General features: G+C 43.4%; 1 pseudogene; it reads left to right on the forward strand.

The window, feature by feature from the left end:
• Window positions 1–5693, forward strand: part of LOC103924371 — a 44913-nt pseudogene that overhangs the window by 38792 nt on the left and 428 nt on the right.

The raw sequence follows: 5693 nt of genomic DNA on the forward strand, positions 1-5693 counted from the left end.
CTAAAGCAGGTATGACAAAGTGTTGTGGTTTAACCCCAGTAGGCAGCTCAGCCCCACACAGTCGCTCGCTCACTTGCCCCCAGTGGGATGATAGGTAAAAGCAAGACAACTCATGGGTTGAGATAAAAACAGTTTAATAGGTAAAGCAAAAGCCACGTGCGCAAGCAAAGCAAAATAAGGAATGGAATTCATTCACTACTTCCCATCGGCAGGCAGATGTTTAGCCATCTCCAGGAAAGCAGGGCTCCATCACTGTAATGGTTACTTGGCAAGACGAACGTCAAACGTCCCCCTCTTCCTTCTTCCTCCCCAGCTTTTATTGCTGAGCATAACATCATATGGTATGGGATATCCCTTTGGTCAGTTAGGGTCAGCTGCCCTCCTTGCCTGCCCCCCCAGCTCCTTGTGCACCCCCAGCCTACTCACTGGCAGGGCAGTCTGAGAAGCAGAAAAGGCCTTGACTCTGTGTCAGCACTGCTCAGCAATAACTAAAACATCCCTGTGTTATCAACACTGTTTTCAGCATAAATCCAAAACATAGCCGCATAGCAGCTACTATGAAGAAAATGAACTCTACCCCAGCCAAAACCAGTAGACAAAGGAATGGGAATTTCCAGAAGAAAGTCCACTCCATATTCTTATGACCTTACATGGTGTAAATCAGCAAACAAACTCTTCCACATGAAGAAAATAGATAGAGAAAAAGCGCACATTTCTTATCAAAATTAGATAGCACAAACTTTACCCATGCAAGAGGGGCTAAGGGGGCGGTGGGGGTGGGTGTCTCTCTTCCTCTGTTTCATCATGTAGAATTAATTCCACTTGGATATAGAAAAGGTGGTTTATGTGAGAAGTCATGAGTTATTTCATGGCTTTATAATGTGAGCACTGAAGTCCCAGCAGGAAGCTTTTTTGGTAGTGTAGCTGTGTTATGAATTTTAAAATTATCCCCATCAGCCAAATCCTGGTCATTGATGTTTTTACGATTTGAAAGTTCTCAGAAATCCAAGGAAAATTGTTAACTCCAAATATGCTGGACTTGACCAAATACTGAGCTGGTATGATTCAGTGTATTTCAGATAACTACAGCGGAGATGTGCTGATTTAACTCTCTGCTGCCAGTTTCTAAGGCCAGTCTCTCCAGCTGCCTCTCTCCTCTGCCAGGGCATGGGCGAGATTCTTCTTGGCCAGCTCAGTGTTCTTTGCAATATGAGATGCAGTGACTGCTACACGGAATGAAAGAGGACTAGCCCTGGACTTCACACTGAACAGCCCCCTGACTGTTGAGTGGATTTGCATGGCCTGTGATGATGTCTTTACTGAGATGGGAAGGTTATTTTCATTCTTTTCGTGAGCTAGCCAACTCCTCAATTCTCTTTAATCTGAATGGACTCTGCACACACATTAATCAGTGAGCTAAATCTCTTTTCTTCAACATACAACAATTAGCAGAGCTTTGCACTTTATTTAATCAGTGGCACTTTGCTTAGCTATGTTGACAGAGTAACATAAACTGACAGCCAGAGTTATCACCAGTCCAGAACTGAGGAACCTGTCCTGTTTCCTCAGTGGTAATGATTCCAATTTATGTATCTCCTTTAATCTAAAAGCCCTTGAAAGTACTTTTCAGATTGTAGTCTAACTTTGTCTTTAGTGTCACTTTATTTGCATCTCTATTAGGAACTATGGCTATAACCAGATGCAGAGTAGGTGTGCTCCATCACTTGTCCTCTGCTCCTGGTCTAGACTGATTCCACTTTGAACCATGTGCCCCAGTTTCCTTCTTTTCTTCCTTGAAAACTAGGGAGATGGAAATACGGGCTGATATGCATCCAGGTCTTGTCACAATGTTGAGTTAGAACACAGGCTAGGTGCACAAGAGCACTCTCAAATAAAACATTTCAGATTTATGTTTCCACGCAAGCATCACCATTGACAGTGGCATCCACAGAAACTAAGGGTGAGAATTTAAGATATTCACTGTAAAGGCCTAAATTGTCTAGGTCCCAGTTACTTCATATAAGCTCATTTTCTGTGTCATGATCTGAGAAGTATTCCTAGAGCTGCTTGAGTGAACACATCCTTGATTTTTGTAAAAAAAGCAGAGGTTAGCAATGATTCTTACCACTGTACAATCCATTTCCAGCTGGGTTTACGAGCACTCTCCACCTTGACCTTCAGGTCATTCTACCTCTTCTTTGTTTCCTGGAATGAAGAGATGTTTAGCAGACACTGAAATGATGGGGCCTAAGAAGGACAATGGATTTTAGAGACCCCAATCTTCTTTCCCCCCCCCCCCTTTTTTTTTTGACAAACACACAAGATGCCCATTTTCTGCCCATCTCAGGGACTGTAATTACTTTGTAGATTCGATGTGTAGGTTTGAGAACAGTACAGGTCCCCATTCTGAAAGTGTAACACAGTGCCAACTTTGGCTGTTTTTGACATACCACTATCTTCTAATATCTTCCCTCTCACACAGATGGAACAGGTGCCCACAACTGCTGGACTGTGCCCTTTAATTGAAATTTCCCCCACAGTCACTGAAGTTATTTGGATAACCATCTGAGTGCTTTGCCTCTGCTTTCTTCAAAATGAGAATGGCAAGAAAATGTACCCTCCCCCTTGCAGTTCTCTGTGTCTTTCTGTCCAGAATAGTGCCTTCAATCTGCTCATCTTGCACTTCCCTCACTAGAAGGGGTTGGCAGGACAGAATCATAGAATCATAGAATGGTTTGGATTGGAAGGGACCTTTAAAGGTCATCTAGTCCACCCCCCCCTCCAATGAGCAGGGACATCTTCAACTAGATCAAGTTGCTCAGAGCCCCGTCCAACCTGACCTTGAATGTTTCCAGGGATAGAATCATAGAATAGTTTGGGTTGGAAGGGACCTCTAAAGGTCATCTAGTCCAACCCCCCTGCCGTGGGCAGGGACATCTTCAACTAGATCAGGTGAAAGAGGACTAGCCCTGGACTTCACACTGAACAGCCCCCTGACTGTTGAGTGGATTTGCATGGCCTGTGATGATGTCTTTACTGAGATGGGAAGGTTATTTTCATTCTTTTCGTGAGCTAGCCAACTCCTCAATTCTCTTTAATCTGAATGGACTCTGCACACACATTAATCAGTGAGCTAAATCTCTTTTCTTCAACATACAACAATTAGCAGAGCTTTGCACTTTATTTAATCAGTGGCACTTTGCTTAGCTATGTTGACAGAGTAACATAAACTGACAGCCAGAGTTATCACCAGTCCAGAACTGAGGAACCTGTCCTGTTTCCTCAGTGGTAATGATTCCAATTTATGTATCTCCTTTAATCTAAAAGCCCTTGAAAGTACTTTTCAGATTGTAGTCTAACTTTGTCTTTAGTGTCACTTTATTTGCATCTCTATTAGGAACTATGGCTATAACCAGATGCAGAGTAGGTGTGCTCCATCACTTGTCCTCTGCTCCTGGTCTAGACTGATTCCACTTTGAACCATGTGCCCCAGTTTCCTTCTTTTCTTCCTTGAAAACTAGGGAGATGGAAATACGGGCTGATATGCATCCAGGTCTTGTCACAATGTTGAGTTAGAACACAGGCTAGGTGCACAAGAGCACTCTCAAATAAAACATTTCAGATTTATGTTTCCACGCAAGCATCACCATTGACAGTGGCATCCACAGAAACTAAGGGTGAGAATTTAAGATATTCACTGTAAAGGCCTAAATTGTCTAGGTCCCAGTTACTTCATATAAGCTCATTTTCTGTGTCATGATCTGAGAAGTATTCCTAGAGCTGCTTGAGTGAACACATCCTTGATTTTTGTAAAAAAAGCAGAGGTTAGCAATGATTCTTACCACTGTACAATCCATTTCCAGCTGGGTTTACGAGCACTCTCCACCTTGACCTTCAGGTCATTCTACCTCTTCTTTGTTTCCTGGAATGAAGAGATGTTTAGCAGACACTGAAATGATGGGGCCTAAGAAGGACAATGGATTTTAGAGACCCCAATCTTCTTTCCCCCCCCCCCCAACACACAAGATGCCCATTTTCTGCCCATCTCAGGGACTGTAATTACTTTGTAGATTCGATGTGTAGGTTTGAGAACAGTACAGGTCCCCATTCTGAAAGTGTAACACAGTGCCAACTTTGGCTGTTTTTGACATACCACTATCTTCTAATATCTTCCCTCTCACACAGATGGAACAGGTGCCCACAACTGCTGGACTGTGCCCTTTAATTGAAATTTCCCCCACAGTCACTGAAGTTATTTGGATAACCATCTGAGTGCTTTGCCTCTGCTTTCTTCAAAATGAGAATGGCAAGAAAATGTACCCTCCCCCTTGCAGTTCTCTGTGTCTTTCTGTCCAGAATAGTGCCTTCAATCTGCTCATCTTGCACTTCCCTCACTAGAAGGGGTTGGCAGGACAGAATCATAGAATCATAGAATGGTTTGGATTGGAAGGGACCTTTAAAGGTCATCTAGTCCACCCCCCCCTCCAATGAGCAGGGACATCTTCAACTAGATCAAGTTGCTCAGAGCCCCGTCCAACCTGACCTTGAATGTTTCCAGGGATAGAATCATAGAATAGTTTGGGTTGGAAGGGACCTCTAAAGGTCATCTAGTCCAACCCCCCTGCCGTGGGCAGGGACATCTTCAACTAGATCAGGTTGCTCAGAGCCCTGTCCAACCTGACCTTGAATGTTTCCAGGGATGGGGCATCCACCACCTCTCTGGGCAACCTGTGCCAGTGTTTCACCACCCTCAGCGTAAAAAATGTCTTCCTTATAGCTAGTCTAAATCTACCCTCTCTTAGTTTAAAACCATTCCCCCTTGTCCTATTGCAACAGGCCCTGCTAAAAGGGCAGCAGCCTGCTGCAGAGTACTTATTTTTGTAAGACTATGAGGCAGGAGCCAACTTCCCTCCCCCTATCTGTCCTAGCCAACAATGATCACACAAGAATTTCTTCAGAAAGGAGGGCAAGATGGGAATGATGACATTGTTTTCTGACTTAATAGCTTTAACCACTTCAACAGGTTTTCTACTGCACCCATCCTTTTGGCACTGTAAAAGTAGATATATCTGGAGTTGCTTAATACATTGTCACTTGCCCAAAATTTCTGTTTATTTATAAGCTGAAGAGAAAAAGAAAAAAAAGAGAATTAAAAAAATGAAAGGAGTAAAGCATATAGGAGCAATTATCGAACAGATAAACAGCAAGAGTTTAGCAGCCATTCTCCCCTCAATCCATATCCAGTCAGAAGGCAAACTAAACAAATGCTTTGGGGGCCTGGAAGGTAGGAAACACCAGACCAAACTGTGACATTGACTAAAGCTTTCAACTTAAAAAGCCCCATGGACCTGAGTTTGAGCAAATGTGTTGTACCTAGACTGAAAATTTTTCGATAGAAAGGGACACAAGTTGGGTCAGGCAAACCTGCTGACCCCTAGCTCTTGCAATGGCACCCAGCTAGAGACCTCCTGACCTCGACCTGCCTGGAGGTTGGGGCTGTGAATTCCACATCCATCCACTTCTGTTTCCTTCTGTGCAGGATATCCAGTGGTCAAGTCTTTCACAATGATAGAATTTCTCATATTAATAGAAGTCATAACCAAGATCAAGAACCTTTGTGGGCTAGGTGTTGTGCAAACACTTGGTAACTACTTAGAATTTAAATAAAGGTGAAATTGTTATCCAGTCATCAG

This window comes from Pygoscelis adeliae, unplaced genomic scaffold (genome assembly GCF_000699105.1).
Source record: "Pygoscelis adeliae isolate BGI_AS28 unplaced genomic scaffold, ASM69910v1 Scaffold160, whole genome shotgun sequence".
In the NCBI taxonomy this organism is placed as follows: Eukaryota; Metazoa; Chordata; class Aves; order Sphenisciformes; family Spheniscidae; genus Pygoscelis; species Pygoscelis adeliae.